The sequence below is a fragment of the Anomalospiza imberbis genome, chromosome 10 (assembly GCF_031753505.1).
Source record: "Anomalospiza imberbis isolate Cuckoo-Finch-1a 21T00152 chromosome 10, ASM3175350v1, whole genome shotgun sequence".
In the NCBI taxonomy this organism is placed as follows: domain Eukaryota; kingdom Metazoa; phylum Chordata; class Aves; order Passeriformes; family Viduidae; genus Anomalospiza; species Anomalospiza imberbis.
This window is the reverse complement of record NC_089690.1, coordinates 26,181,338-26,198,306: the sequence shown is the minus strand read 5'-3', so window position 1 is coordinate 26,198,306 and position 16,969 is coordinate 26,181,338. Positions and strand designations below refer to the sequence as shown.

The window sequence follows — 16,969 nt, the reverse complement described above, 5'->3', positions numbered from 1 at the left end:
CATCAAATTCTTTTTGTAGTTATTGTTGCTGCTTCTCAAAGTATGTTTATTAAAACTTTGGTTTCTTTACACTGTTGTTTATTTCCTTCTTAAATTATTATACTTGACCTCTTAAATATGGCACAGGGATTACAGAGAGCTTGATGCTCACCTGCTACAAAAGAGACTCGTTGAAGTTGTACTGAAAACTGGCCACATCCCAATTTTGATCAGAAAGTTTTCTATTGAAAATGCTAAACTTCAGCCAGTAGAGAGAGCCACACTGCAAGCAAGGCTTGCTGAGGCCCTCCATACCACAAAACTGTTTCAAAAGGAGAATTTGTTAGTACCTGAAAGCAAAGATGCTTATGAGAGTGCACTGGAGAGGAAGAGTGTGGATGTGACAGCCTGGTCAGAGAGTGAGAAAACGAGATTCATTTTCTCACAGGGGACTTCTGAGACGTTTTAGGGAGTTGTAGAGAAATGATGATAACTTGTTAGTATAAACAACCTGCAGGTGGTGTTTTCCTACTCTTCGTTTTTCTGTTCAAGGAGTGTTTGTGAGAAAGATGTTTTTGTTAATTAGCCAATCAGGTAGAATGTGTCGAAGCTGTCTATAAAAGAGGAGAGCTTTTTGTATTAAAGCTGCTGCTGTGCAAACCAGCCTTCTGGTGAATCTGTGTCACTTCTTGCTCAACGGTGTCAGAAGAGCACTTGCTCTCTTTTACAGAAAGGTCATGTATATGACCAGGTAGTATTTCACTCAGAGTTAAACACTGTCCTCAACTTGCTAAGTGTATCTGTGGCATGGGTGATTTCAAAGAGTAACAGATTGCTCATTAGCCCCTACCTATTTAGCATCAGTGTAGAAAATTGGCTCAGCAGAGGGGTTTGACATAGAGAAGTGTTAGAAGGAGGAGGAGTCATTGATTGCTGGAGCAAGGCTTGCCTGAATTTCCACTTTCAATCCTGGCAAGAGAGAAGTCTGAAGAGAGAATCACTGTTTCACCTTAGTTTCATGTGTAATCTGAAAGATGCTGCTTCAGCTGTGAAGCAGCTCAGCTAATTATCTAAAATGCCTCCAAAGTCTCCAGCTCCAGCTGGCTGAGGTGCCAGGAATAAGGCTGACCTAGCCAAGGAGCGCTTGCGTGTTGCAAGGCACTGTACATTATTTTAATCTTCTTGCATTTTGCATAAAACCACAAAAACATTGTCATTGACAATTAATCTGATGCAAATTCCTGCCTTGTCTCCTGGGGTTTTCATTCAGGCAATAACTCTTGTGGGGTCAAAAGTTGAACCTAAGGCTATGTATAGGTTCTGGTAATGTTTAACTTTGTGGTGTGGTTTAATCATACAGATTCTCGTTCTTCATGTATAGGCTGTGTACAGGGTGAAATCCTTTTCTTAAGGAACACTATTTAAGTGCTACTAGATTGCAATCATGTTAATTGAAACTCTGTTTATCTAAGTAATTACATACTCATCTGTATGACCTCAATAATGTTACTAGAAGTTTCTCAGCCACAAGACCTACTCTAGCTGTGCAGGATTCCATCTCTGAAGGCAAAAGAAAATTGTGACTGCCGAGCAGTCTGAATTCTTTGGAACACAGCCAACAATGTCATCATTCTGGTGAGTTGGGAAACTGTACCAATGGCCAAAAGATACCAAAGGCTACCTTGCACGAAATCCTGATATCAACATAACACAAGCTTTGATTACACAAAAGCTGACCAAGACTTTCAGGACCTTCCCTGCACTTTTACCTGTAAGCAAACTATTCTTCCCTCTTGGATATCACATGTACTCTCTTAATGGGCCAAGGCTGGTTGGTTGGTTAGCTGGTTTTTAGGTTTGGGAGTACTTTTCTGAGTTGGACTTGATGATCTTTGTGGAGGCTACAAACAACGTGTGTTGTCACATGCAGAGGTGCAAAATGCAACTGATTCTAGTGGCCAAGAAGTCAGTGATTCTCAGTTAAAGGTCTGAATAAATGGATATATTTGTTCATTCCTGTCAATGGATGCATTATAATTGTAACCATTGTTACATATTTAGCCATTGTTATATTTTAGTGGCTATTCTCTGCAATGTAACTCATGGATCTGTCCTGCCTTAAAATTGACAGTCATTAATATATACTGAAATAAGTGTTAATTGCAAATGTTAGTAATTTGGATACAGGATTTGCTTCCACTCACCTAGACTGATAATAGCACTCTTGTATTGAGGATGAAGACAACCCAGCTCCTGCAGCAGTGTTTCAGATCAGGAAGAATGTGTGTACATCACCCCCTTTACATGCAGGCAGGTTAATCAGGAATTACCTGCCTGCCTTAAATTCCAGTTTCTATTACTCTCAAAGATTCATTAGTGCTTCAGAGACTCTGTCTTTTCATTATTCAGATAGTTTGCATACAAAGCAATACTAGCTTTCCTTTTATATGACCTGAAGCCTCTTCCAGGCAAAATGCATTCCTTCTTTAAAACAGTCAGAGCTCATCTGACATCTTGTTTCCTGACCCAGTAACTACAATTGATCCAAACCTCATCAATTTTTTCAGTCAATAGTCTTTCCAGGTTAATTTTAATCTTCTGATATGTGATCTCTTAGGTAAACCTTACCAAATTATTTGCTTTTGATACAGGAGTGGATATCTCCTGTACCCTCATCTGGTATCACATTCTTTCCCATATTACAGCATTTTTTTCTGCATGAAGACTGCCCATTTCCATGCACTGTACAGCATTTTTGGTTTAAGAAAGTACAACATAACTCTTTAGGATGAGGAATTCCCAATCCTGATGATTTGCCATGCCCTCTGCCCCTTAATTCAGTTTTGGAACGCAATGTTTTTTAGAGGGAAGCCATTGCAAGGATAAAATGTGTGAATTCCCATTATTCCTTGTATCAAAGATATTATTTGAAAATTTAAATCTGGCCATCATATTGCTTGTCTCAGTGGAAAACGCATTTCAGGTCAAGGCATGCTACTTCCTTTGGACAAAATTTAGACTTTGTGATTACCTCAGCTGAAAAGTATTTGTCTACAGCTGCTCCAGTCCCCCTGAAAGCAAGACCTTCACAGAGGCATTTTATACATGAACCTATGCTACTAAAACAGCTGTCTTTTTAAAAGCACTTAAAAACTCCAGTAAAATCCTTTTTGTATTTTTGCAAGAACAAATACAGCACTGACTGCAATACCCATTCTACATGCCAATATAACCCAGGTGTTCCTACAACCATATCTGCAATCATTCAAATTTGTTTTTTTGCATATTAAATGAGACACTAGCAACCCTCTTTAAGTTTTCAATGAAGAGGTGTGTATTCTGGTATTACTTGCAGAGTTGTTGCTCGGGTAGTATGAGTTGCTGCAGACATTACTTTAAGATTTAAGCTGACATTCTGGGATTGTCACTTTAGCTCCAGCTCAACAGTCTCTTGATTTAATTTATGCTACAAGAAGTTCATTAACTAAACACTGACAGTCTTCTTCAGCCAGTTTTGCTGGAAAGCAGTTCCCAGCCAGCTGAAATGTTCTGTTTGTTCCTGATACTTTTTGTTGCTATTTAGAAAGCCGCAACATCAGTGCACAGAAATCCCAGAGTACAGGGTGACCTCGCAGGCCAGGAGATTGGAACCTCCACGCACTCACAGGGTGCCAAAGATCAGGTTAAGATACCTGTGTGGCATCTGCCTGCCTGACAGTTGAGCATGCTTGAAGAGCTCATTCATACACCACATCATACAGACTAGATGAAAACCAACTGATAAGCACGTGTTTAGAACACGTTACACTCATACCTAAATTTTAGGCAAAACCTGAGTTATCCACATTAAATCTAAAATACCCACAGTTATTATTCAGCTAAACATGTTACAGTCAAGACACGGCCCCACGCAGCAGCAGTGTTACAACTGCACACAACAGAACCCAAACTTCTGCAGATAATAAGGTACAGTTTCAATGAGAAACATTTTGACTTTCCAAGGGCATGTCCACTCAGCAGGGTCTCTGCTTCTATTAAATGTCTGGCACAGATCCAACCAAAATCAGGACTGGTTTTTTTAGAAATCTCTGCTCTTTCACTTGAAGGGAAAAAGGAGCTGACCCTTGGAAAATAACCAGACAGTATTTTAGTTCTCATTTCACAGGTTTACAGGTGCCAAGGCTGAGACTAACAAAGATTAGCCCAGGAAAAATATTGGTGGTCACAAAAAAGGAACTAAACCACAAAGCTTAGATGGAACCTAAAGTTTCAGGATAGATGAATATCCAGTGAAACACATGCAAGACCTAAAACTAAGTACTAATGTGGGCTTTGATTTCTTAAGTCAGAACAAAAGTTCTTTCAGAGAAACACATAAATTGTGAACAAACCCTTCAGTTCAATTCGTGTAAATGCAAGTTTGGCACATTGCTTAAAGAGAAAACCAGTAAAGTTTGGCTCAGATCCAAAGTCAAAGCTGGATGGGCTGCAAATCTAAGCAGGAAGATGGCACAGATTTCTGAGCAGAATTAAATGAAATTTATGGCCAAGAAGAGAGAAATGTGCAACCCTTTGAATGTGGAATCTGATAGAAATTTAGGATGTTCCACAGCAGTGCAATGCTGCTTCCTATGACAGCAGAAGCAGCAGGGCTCCCAAAATCTCTGTCTGCCACTGGTGACATTGCTCAGGCATACACTGGCCTTTTAAAGTGGCCAGGAACGGTTTAGCTGGTATTAGTGGCCCAGAGCTTTGGTTCAGAGAGAACAATAGGTGTACTATTTTAGAGGCATTAAAGGTATTAGTGGCAAATCTGCATCGTGCCTTGTTTACTGCAGTACCAGTGGCATTAGAGAGGAATTGGAAATGACTGCAACAGGCTGCCTGTTTTGAAATGCTCCATGCCATATGAAAACATGATTCTTATTGTGGCCATCCTTATAAAAAACAGCACTATTAATCAGCATCTTCTAGTTTTAAAATTAAAGGAAGCAAGAAGTTGCTTCCATAAACTTTGTTGTCACTCTTCTCAAAAATCCATTTATGGCTCATGGGAGCCATTTATATGGTTTTTCATTCAATGAGGAGTTACACTTTGATTTCTGCATATTTTCAGTCAAAACCAAATATTTTCATACCAAGTGAACAGTCACATAAAATATTTTTATTAGAGAATTACTTAAATAAATGAGAAAAACCAGCAGCTCAGACCCATGCAGTCACACATTGACAGCAACTCCAATACCTGTTTCTATTTCTCTTGGGAGAATCAAAGAATAAAAATATGAGACCTTTAAATTGATTATTATGGGAGACAAAAAAGTTGATTGGCCAAGAGGTAATAATCAACCTCATAAAATGAGATGTGCATGCAATTTTGTTTCTGCTTGAAAGGCACCATGATGGAGTTGTGTGCTGCTAACTCAGTCCTGTGCTAGGAAAGCCTTGAACCAGACAAAAACAGGGGCAGGCAGAGGGTCCTGAGCTCCTTCCTACCAGTTCTGCCCCACAGTCTTGCCCCCAGCTCTAGGGAGTTTATGCTAGTGTTTTTCAATTGTTTTTTCTAATTTACAGGTTTATGCTATTTCCACTTCCTCCTGCTGCTCCCATCAGCAAAGGTGCTGTTACAACTTCCAGACAAAGACAAGAGGCATCACAGTAACTCTCCCACAGCAGCATTTATCCCAAAGCCAAGGGCAGGTTTATTGCTATTAGGCCCAGCCTACATTTTTTTTTTCCAATCAGATGAGGGTGATACTTCCAAAGTTCCCAGGCATGGACTCGGGGATTTTAGTAGCTAAAATCCTGCTAAGAAACATGGCTGAGGCCTCAGACTGCATTTCAAACTATTCAAACTATTGGGTCATTCTACCACATCACAAGAACATCAGAGTGCATGCAGCATGGTGTGCACAGGGGCTCTAAATTCCAGCTCTAGATATACTGTATTTTGGCCAACTTTCAATTAAGAGCTTTCTATTTCAAGAAAACTTAACAGAAACCAATGAAGAAACTGGCATTAGAATGGTGTTAATTTTTCCTCCATTTCAGACATAGTTTGACCTACTTAGTTGACTGTTAGATTTAAGTCAATGAATGCAGAATGACATTTACAGACACAAACTGGCCTTTCTCAAACTGAAACCAACAGAGATGGCACAAAGCTGTTACATTAAAATGATTCAGGATGAATCCAGTAATCATCATAACACAGCTGACAGCTAACAGTTCTACTCAGTCCTGTTTTTCTCAAACTGATGACTGTAGATGACTGGTCTTTGTAGAAAAATACACTCTTGTAAGTGATGAGAAGAAAATACTCTCCCACGTGAAGGAGGATATTTACATACACATTAGCAGCATGATTTATGCTAAAATTTTTGAAAGTCAAGGCTTGTCATGTGATGAAACAGCAAGTATGCAACTATGATGAGTCAGTAGCCATATCCCAGTAACAGAGAAAAACCTTCCCATTGTATTTTTCTTGTCCCTCACTTTTACCTCTCAAACAATGCAGTGTTTAGAGTAACACTGTAATTCAGAAAAAACAAAGTAGATATTTTCAACCCAAATGTAAGCAATTTTTTAAGATCAGTTCTATACAATGTCCCCAAGAAAGGCTGCTGAAAATAGGGTTCACCTCCTTAGGAGTGCTACATGTTTCCCATGAGCAATCAGGTGGTTGCAGGTGCTAATTGTAGCTATATATCTTAGGACCAAAATTAAGCTTTTTCTTATATTTATTTCCAACAGCAGTTGCTCTCCACAGACCAACTCTGCGTTGGGATTCACTGCTGGCTTTCCACTGCAGCTGCAGTCCTGCAGCATACTTTATCAAGAAGCAGTTTGGCATGCAAATGTGCAAGTGACAACATAATGAGAATCTGGAATTCATCTCACTACAGTTATTCTGTTCCTTAAGCATTTTTCTTCTAAGTTAGCGTAATTCTCTATTGAGCTTCAAATTCTAACATTTTAGATCTCAGAATAATCCAATATTCTCTAATCTGATTAAACTTTCATTCCTTTGACCCACACTTCTCCAAATCACCTCTGCATTTCCCAGGGCACACTCCTACCAAAACCTGCAGTACAAAGTCTGAGCAGGGTGACAGCCACAGCTGGGGCTCAGGTCTCACACAGCTATTGCAGCCCAACAGCAGGCAGCAGCACAGCCTCTGCCACAAAACTTACTTAGGCTCACAAAAAAGAAACTGCCCCCAGAGAGTTGCATATCCACCACTGAATATTAGATTTTTGGTCTGGTTGTTTCATATGAACTTACACTTATTTGCAATAATCTATAATGTATTTTGTATCTAAAATATTTTTAATTATGTTAGTGTTCAATTGCTCAATTTGGCACATTTAAAATACAACAAACACTTCAGGAAGTCCTAATAAAATCAGAAGTTAAGATTTGGGTTTGTGTCATAAAATGCATCTTTCACTGCTAACAACTCCTAGTTGATGGATGTAGCTTACACCATAACTTTTGTGGTTTCCATCATACAAGGATCTCTCAAATCCACAAGTGTTTCTCTTTTATGGTAGCTGCAAACAAGCATCGTCTACAAATCAAATGTTAACACAACAAAGCAAATTGCAAACCTGGTGAGTGTATTTGCTCACTGGGCATCAGTTCTCAAGAAAATACTTTCTACACTCCGGCACAAAGTCTTCAAATCCAAGTTTCTCTCTTGTCAAAACAAAACTAAACCAAACAAACAGGAAAAGTTTGAAAGTGCTTACCTTGAAGAAGCTCCGAAGAAAATACATTATGCTTAGCATTTTGGAGGGTTTGAAATGAAGAATTGTTCAATCTTTGGAACATCCAAGGCCTGGGTGAATTCCTACACTCCTGCTGTGTCTTTAGTTACATGCTTTCTTGTTGCTATTTTGGACAGTCTTAGTACAAGGGAAGCATATGAGCCATGCCAGGAGCTTATGCTAAGGAGTTGCATAACAATTAGGGCTTATCTGTGCTGTGCTGTGCAGTGCAGCAATGCAAACAGGTTTGTTCACAGTTTACTAGCCCCAGAACACTTCCACTAGGCATGCCCAGAATGATGCCATTGTATTTGCTAAAGAAACTAAAGCTGTTTGTGAGTGCTTCTAAAAGAACTGGAACTACAAAGGACAGCACATGTTCCCGTACATCCCCCCCAGCTTTTGCTTTTGCCAACTCCAAGTTCACCCAGTGAGTATTACGCTTGCTGCTGCATTTAAAAGCAAATGCTCCCACACTGGGAGCTTTCTAGTTGCTATCTTTAAAGGTAAAGAAAAATTGCAGAACAAGTCTTTTGAAGTGCAGAAAAGTAAATGTAATTTCACTTTCGTCTTTTTTCTCACTTAACATTAAAGTCCCTTAAAATTTACTTGTGCTTCAGTAACATTCAGCAGCACAGAGATGCAACTTATGTAGCAAAGAATCTGTAGACATTTAGGGGCCAGGACCGAGAGTTATGAAAACCTCCTCACACACTGCACTGAGAATTAAAGACAACTCCAGAGTGCAAGCAAGTTCTCACAGGGGGATCATTCTGCAGTACGGCAACTCTCAGGCACAGCCTGACACTGCAAGCTTTCACTTATTTTTAATCTAGATATGGCCTGTATGTGAACTACCAAAATCCTGCCACCAGGAAGAGGTGTTTTGAGGAGTAGTTCCAGAGGAGCTTCTGATGCTCCACACTGCCGGCACAGGGAAGAGAAACAGAGAAATGTGCAGTGCCCCCAGCGCAACAAGCTGGGAGGGGGACACCGTCCCCCAGCGTGGCTGATGCCCCAGCACACATCCACAGAGCTAACACCAGCTCTGAGGCTGAATTTGCTCTTTGACTTGTCCTGTGCAATGCAGGATCTCTGGGCCATCGCCCCCTAAGCACAGCCCCACTTTGGGTTTGCTGTGCTGCAAACCCCTCTGTAGCCACTCTTCTCCTTAGTCCTTTGCACACAGGTATGCTGATGTTTGGGTAGCACATGTAAATCAGATTTTGCCATGCAAAAATCATATATTTTACAGCAGGAAGACATAACTGGCCACGTGCACAGTTTTTCTGACATTTTGGGAACTGCATGAGTTGAGCATCCACAGTCACACAGAATGGCACACATAACTTGTTAGAAACCAGGCCAATAATTTCTAAATTGCAACACAAGGCACAAATGCAGTATCATCTGAAATTTGATCCGCCAAATGGCAGTACTGTTTCAGTGAAGCTTGGTCCTGTCAACTCTTATGATTTCATGGACAAAAGGAGTTTTTAACTCTAAATTTTAGAGTTTTTAACTCTAATTTTTAGAGTTAAGTTTTTAACTCTAAAATTATGCCTAAAATATAGGCATATGTCAATATTATAGACCCACAGCAATCTTTGTAAGTAAATTTTTGGCCCAAATTATGGAAGGAAAACTCCGGATAAAAATTCTAAAAAGTCTCAAAACAACTAAAAATCTAATGTTAGCTTTCAAAAATTCTCCTTGAAGGAAAATGGGTGAGGGTCATGACTTTTCAATGCTTTGATTTGTTAATATTTAAGTTTAAATAATTTTGCAAGACTACTTTTTATGACTTATTCTAAAATTACTCTCACTCTTTTAAAACCTGCTCATTCCAGAAGTGGCAGGCACAATTCTATTTCCTGCATGCCTCTCCTGGTATTGACTTAGCAGGTTGTGCTCACAAGGTTCAGGTGAAACATTCTTTGCCCAAGCCCTGACATCCGACTCTGAGCAGAAGGAAATGCCCACTGAGAAAATTCCAGCTCTGAGGTGCCTTGGCATTTATTTTTCCCAAATGAAAAGGAAAATAAAACTTTATTCATACTTGAATTAGGGGTTTTTAATAAGAATCTATATATGTTGAAAGGCAAGTTTTTTCTGCCTGATTTTTATCTACAAGTATTTCTAATTTACACAGAAATGTCTCTTACAGACAACATGCCAAAGCAGGCCATTGTTCAAAGGACATGACTCCCCTTTCCATTGGTTATCTTTTCTGAAATTAAAGTTCAACTGCTCATCTTCACCTTTTTCTTCCATGCTTTACTCATTCATGGGCTAGAAATAAGGATGCTCCTTTGTAAATAAGCTGGGACCATTCCCTCAGACTGGTACATTTATTGGGCTGATTCAATTCACCACACAGGATGTGCAAATTGCACAGTATTCCCTTAATCTGCAATTCCTTGAAGACAATTTGAACTCTGCTGGTTAAAACTCCAGGAAAATTGCAATAAGCTTTCTAACAATGAGGCCTGTGTGATTCTGCATTTCAGCAGATCATTATGGAGCTACCTAAATCCTTTTACAGCCCTGGAAAACACTGGCTGGACCAGGTGCCCTGGTATTGGGTGCTGGTGGGGTCTCTGAGAGGGGAAGGGTCTGCTCTGTGCTGGACACAAACCCCGGTCCCAATTCCCTCAGGCCAGTCAGGGGAGAGCTGGAGAAGCCAGGAGTGAAGGAGGAATTATCAGCCTTGAGGGGAACAAGGGAGAGGTGGGGGAAGGAGTTTCCACTTTGCTTTTGTTTCTCATCATATCTCACCATTTTCCCCAAAGCTGACTCTGTTTTGCCCATAATTGTAATTGTTAAGTGTCTTTATCTCAACCCATGAGCATTCTTATTTTCTCCCCTTTCCTGCTGAGGTGGGGGAGGTAGAGGGGGACAGGGTGGGCAGCTGGCAGCTGGCCCATGTCAAACCCCCCATGCACTGTGACTACACACAAACCTCAAAGCATTAGAGAGTACCTGCAATCTTATTTAGTCTGGGTTACAACATGTGCAAACACCTAAAAGATCTTCTTTCCCCCTTAATCCTACATCTAATGAGGTCCTTGATAGTAACTTTGATTTGTAAATCTATAAAAATCTTTCTGATGCCCAAAACTTTGCATTTTCCAGAATGTCAGCCTACTGCTGGTAGACTGGCTTTTTTCCTAGCTAACCTCTCACAATTTTTCCCCTCCCTTTAAAATCAAACTATCTGGACTTCACTACTATCAAGTCCATTTCCAGAGTGAGGAGTTTATCACTCACCACGAGCTTCACTTGCAAAACTGTGGCAATAATTTTTCAGTGTATGATTCTGAGGTTTCGTTTGGTCAGTGAGGATTTCTTCTCTTTGGGTCAGGCCCAGAGCTGTTAATCTTCTCGTGCCCAAGGCCAGCTACTGTTGACGTTTTCTTTACTGATACACTATCTAAATCCACATGCCTTTTCTGCTTTATAAAGAACAGCAGCTGAAAACTATCACTGACTCAGAACAAAATATCCTTTTTGCTTTTTGCCACCATAGCCAAAAGTTACTATTTAAAGTGACACTGCCTTCGGCAGAGCAGCACCATGGAGTGCCTGAACCAAAAAAATACCTGTCTAAACCTTGCAGAACAGTGAGACTAGGATTCTCTGAGGACAGGCCAGTGACACTGAAACTCCACTACTGCACTAGTGGAAGGCTTTTCTTCCCCTCATTTCAACTATTTGATTACTTCATGTACCATTCACTTAGTTTGACATAATTGAGTATTCTGTACATTGTGTCAGGCTGCCTTCCAAACTAACTGAATGATGGAAGTCATTGAAGTCATTCCAGCTTTATGGCTACAAAGGTCAAATGTTACAAGGCTTGTGTGCATTGTGCAGAGCCTAAAGTGAGGATGGAGACTGGGCCTACCTTCTTGCCTCTTCTCAGAGCACCATATCCCCTGCAAAATTCCCTCAAGGAACAACAAATTTGCTCTATGTTGCTTTTCCCTTGGAAGATTCCATTGTTTTCATGTCAGTAAAGACATAAGCATACTCTATTAAATAAAGCGTTAAAAATGCCCTTACTGGGCTCAGTGGAATGTTAATTTATATCCACAGACTCTCGGGTTTTGAAATACTGCAATCTGAAATCAAAAGCTCCAAGAGGGAAAACTTTAAGCTGTCACCCTGACCTGGGCAGAAGGGACATGCTGCAGGCAGCCATCATAAGCGTCTTCACATGATGATTTAAGTGACCAAACAGGTATTCTAATTTCTGAAGGATCATGGCAGACACTTTCATCTCCACTGTAATTGCTTATTTTCCCTCAGGCAGTTCATTTGATTACCATTATCATAAAAATATACCTCTTGATGCAGCCTAACATGTTTGTTCAAGGACTCTTCAAATCCTTCTGAATTTCCCTCCTGTAATCAAAGCATTTAAGATTTCTGTCTTCATAGAAGGTAAGAGATTCTGGGCTTATAATGCAGAACTGAGCTTTTGGGAGCTGAGACAGTAATTTCTGTGTTTTACCACAACCTCAGCTCTCAGCTGGATGAACATTTGTGCTGCTAAATGAAATCCCTGGACACCAACACTGGCCACCATTGCCCAACAAAATCCCATTTCTTATGGAAATCAGCTACTAACTTAGAACTCCTCAGACAATGCTCTAAATGATAGGACAGTTGAAGAGTGGGTTTGAATTATAAGCTTCTGAAGAAAAACAAGAAAGGAAATCTTAGCATGCAAAAATCAAATATTTAATGCAAAAATCAAAATTTTTTATGCAAAAATCAAAAGTCATGGATCAAAGCCTGATTGCAATTTGTTCTGCCAAAGTATGTATGGGGAGCTGCTGGTGCTGCCACAAGGAGGACTACTGCTGTCTCTGCCTCCTCAGGCCCCTACCCACGGGGGTATGAAGATGAAGATATTTTTACTCCAGTTTGATACTTCCACTCAAGACTGAGCCCAGACTGTGAAACCCAGGAGCCTTGCTATGAATCTTGCAAGCTTAATTCAGAGCTGGTTGGATCTCTGAAGTTATTTTCTAAACTAGAGGCATGGGTAACACAGAGTGAGATGCCTCTTAGTCTAGGCCAATAGGGAGTTCCTACCATGGGCTTAGAAAAAATCTTATTCATATCCATTTAAAATCCCTAGCAGAAAAGACCTAAAATGAGCTCCTGGTCAAGAGTTGCCTTTGGCCCTAATAAAGCCAGTAAAATGAATTCCAAACAGATTTTCTAGAAGAATTGACTGAGTTCAGAGGAAGTCCAGAGTAGAAGTACTAAGGCAACAAATAATAATTCTGCCCTAAATACACTCTAAACAAGTTAAACAAATGGAGAGCTAAGTACAGTATAGAAGTAGGCTTGTGTGATTTTTCCTGTGCCTGGAGAGAAGTCCTGCTGGTAGTCAACTAGTAAGAAGCAGCATGAGTGGCTTCTCCACCCACCATTCTCCAGACTGTCCCAGCCAGGTGAATGGCAGAGGGGTGTTTATCATATGAAGGTGATGAAAATGACAGGGTATAATGAAGCAGAGTTCCAGTATTTTTATTCTTGGAGTTATTCAGGAACTCATGTCAACTGTCTCCGAGTTATAAATATTATATCAGATTCAAGTGTGCCATTAAAACCTTCTCTGCCTGGATGGAAGTATTACTGTCATACAAATGACAATCCCAGCCATCACTCCAAATCTACCCTACATGGGACATAAAATCCATTTTTGTGTCTTTGCATCCCCCCAGGTACAGAGGAAATGCTGGCACCCACAGGAAGGTGAGAGGCAGTGACACAGCAGAAGTCGTAACTCTGCAATGTCAAATGTCAGGGCATCAGGAACATGGACACAAAGAGACATAACCCAGCAGTAGGTATTATCATTCTGATGGGAATATGAAAAGCAAGCCAGCCAATATCAAGGCTGCTAAAAGACTGCTTTCAGATCAGAGTCCTTGTCCTGTTTTGAGGGCCAGACTGTTCTGACGTTGATCAAAGAAAGCCTCTAGGGAGATTCGATAAGACAGGGAATGAGACAATATTCTTTTATTAGGTGATATATTCTAGTTAGGACAATGTTACTATTCCAAAGGCTCATGACATTTAGATTTCTAATCCAGAAAGTTTAATAAGTGAGGCAGAGGCAGAGTACTTATGGAGAGGCTTGTCTGTAGGAAAAACACTTTGGCAACCATTCCAGGAATAGACAGTGCATACACAACAGAGAAATTCCCACAAACTGCTGTCTCTCTGATGAGATCCCACAGCTGATCAGTGTTGGGTGAGAAAGTCTAGAGCTTTCTTCCTGAGTGGGTGACATCACAAGGTTAGTTATTCAAGATGGGGTCAGTTCTTCAGTCAAGAAATACTTCAAAACAGAAAAAAAAATGAAGTACTTGTACTTTTGGTACAATTATTCCTTTGATTAACATATAAATGCTGTTCTTGTTAACCAGCATATTTTCAACCAAGGTGTCAACACTTACATACATTAGTATGCTTTCACTTCTAGCCCAAGTAATTAGATCATGTATACATAGACAATATCTACACAACACAGAATATGACATTATTATCATCTATTACTACATTTTTCAGTGAAAATATAAATGCAGATCATCAAGGCCTGTAAGCACAGTGTGTTGTGAATACAGGCATAAGAAACAATAGTGCTCTGTATTCCTTTAATAGAGATTGATGACCAACTTGCTTTCCTGCTTCCTGCTTTGTTGATATGGCCCCAAGCTTCAAAGAAATCACAGTATACATTTCCTAGACTAACTTCAATATTCATTCACTGGGTCTGCCCTCTTGCATGTGTTCTTCCTGCAGTATTATATCATTCAGATGATTTCCTGGCTCTTCTGATTTTTACTGCTTTATTATAGATTTAGCTCTTTTGAGTAGGTAGTTTTTTCACAAATGTCTTTAAAATTATGCCTTGCAATCAGTTTGTTTTATAAAGAGAACTCAGCAGTTTGTTTTATTGACAGAGAAACTAAGCAAAACATATTTCCACCCTTCCACAGAAATAGCTAGATGTCTAAGAATTGGGCACACCCCAGTCCTTGGTTGCTTACTCCTTGGCTGGCATTGGCACTTACCCACCACTGCAACACCCAGGTGTTGCTCAGCTTCTACCAAGAGCTCTTTTCCTGTAAATTCCCCAGACACACTCCTATACAGGTGAGAAAGTGGCAGATTAAAACAAGAAATATGCATCTCTTTACTAGCATGGCATGGCATTTGACAAGAATTAAAGACCAATAGTTCTAGTATTAATTCCTTCCAGCAACTTACTCCAGTTGTTATTGCAAGCCAAGACCTGGTATTTGAGTCATCCTACAAATGGCAAATTGCAACGCCTCCATGGGCAGGTGCCAAAAGCTCCCAAAACCACACTAACTTGAGCATCTTAGAATTCTGAACTGGTCAGGCATCAGAACAGTCCCAGGCAACCCTCACTAGGTCATGTCACAGAACTGTAACGCGTCCTGTTCAGTGCAAATGTCTGAGGCAGCAGGCAGGCAGGTGACAGCTGGAACTCCAGGGGCTGCTGCAGGCTGGGTCTGCAGAGTGCCGAAAGAAGGGAGGGGGAAGCTCACAGACTGCCAGCCTCACTTGCTCCTGTAGCCATCAGTTCCTCAGCTCTGCTTTCAAGACCAAGTTAATGAATTTGTGAAACAAAAATAAAGCTCTATGAATGGATTAGGCTGAACAGTTGCAGTTACAGCTGCAGAACTGATACTGCACCACATTATGTGTTGGGAGCTATGGCTCAGGCTCCAAACCCTCGTGCTTTTTATTTTTGAGCTGTTCCAAGTCACCATCATATATTTGTGTTCCAAGGATTAACCATGTGTGTACTGATGCTGCAGCTGATATCTATTACATTAATACCTAAGAATTCACCTTTAGCCCCTAAGCAGTACCACACACTTGCAATGTATTTCTTAGTGGGAAAAATAACTGTTCTTGGAGGTGCATCTCTGCTGCTGATTTTCTGCCTGCTGTGCCCTAAAGCATTTGTGCATCCACAGGAGTGATGGGGTTGGAGATTACCGAAGTCCATGTGCACTTGGAGTATTAACAAGCCTCACATGTGTAGAATGGAAGGAGATTAATCATAACTGTGTAATGCTGCTAATTCCCAATCCCACCAGGAATTTCACTCTTTCTCCATCTCCTCTCTGAGACAGGTTTATTATTTTCAGTTTAGTAAAGCATTTTCAAGCTTGTGTGAACAGAAACAGTTTGGGTGATCATAAGAGCTCATGACCTGTCAATTGACTCTAACATCTTTTCAGACTCATGCATCTGAGGTATTTTGGATAGGATTTTTTTACATATGCCATGGGTCAAGTGACATACCAAGAAGTCAAATACCCAGGCTTGTCACACTGACTTTAAGAGCAGGACAAAATCTTGCCCAAGGCATCTGCAATTGTCAGAGATGCATGTTCACTAATGGATATATACAGCTACAAACCTAGCTGTTCAAATTTTAATATCTCCCTCAACTCTTGAAAGCTTTTAAAGCTTTCCTCACTACCTTGAATGGAGACAATTACTACACCCAGAGGCCAGAAACATTCATTCTGGGTGTTGTGGAACTCCAACTATTTGCTCAGTCTTCAATGGGAAGACAGAGTAAGATGCAATTTATGTCAACTGCTATGCTGTGTTCTCAACACCCTGAACAATCTGTGCAGAAGAGCCCAGATGGCAGGGTGCCCCCACAAACAGTGAGAGACAATTGAAAAGGGATATCATAACCATTTCTGTTCTTTGAGATAAGCAGTTCTACAATAACGGTTTCAGCATAGCAGAGGAAAAAAACCAGCCCAGTAATTTGCTAAGTTGACCAACTAATTGTTCTCACTGATACTCATGCATGACAGAATTTCATTTACAGTGTCTTAACTTTTCCAAGAAAAGAGTCCTTGAGCTTGAAGAACTCAGGAGTAACCCCTGGAAAGGTTTTAAACAATAAAACCTAAAACACTAATTTCATTTTTCAACCTACAAAACCCTTCATGTTTTGGTTTCCCAAAGTAGCTACAATAATTGTGCTGTCATTATGGAACTTTTTCATAGCAACCTTCCATAAAAAGACATGAAAAATCTGTGAGAAGTTGACAGTGACATAAAACTAAAATAATTACCACATTTCCAGAGAGGAAAACTAGACCTGGACAACCTCAGCAATTGAGAAAGTCAGAGATGC

The 16,969-nt window shown here is 40.3% G+C and overlaps 1 long non-coding RNA gene across 2 annotated transcripts in view; it reads right to left on the bottom strand.

The window, feature by feature from the left end:
• Positions 1-16,969, bottom strand: part of LOC137480284 (uncharacterized) — a 92,501-nt gene that overhangs the window by 42,349 nt on the left and 33,183 nt on the right. The window contains exon 1 of one of the 2 annotated variants that reach the window (XR_011002777.1): positions 7,732-8,322. The exons of the other annotated variant lie outside the window; for it this stretch is intronic. This is a non-coding gene — a long non-coding RNA (uncharacterized lncRNA). Of the gene's footprint in view, positions 1-7,731; positions 8,323-16,969 lie in introns of those variants that run through there. 2 annotated transcript variants of the gene reach the window in all.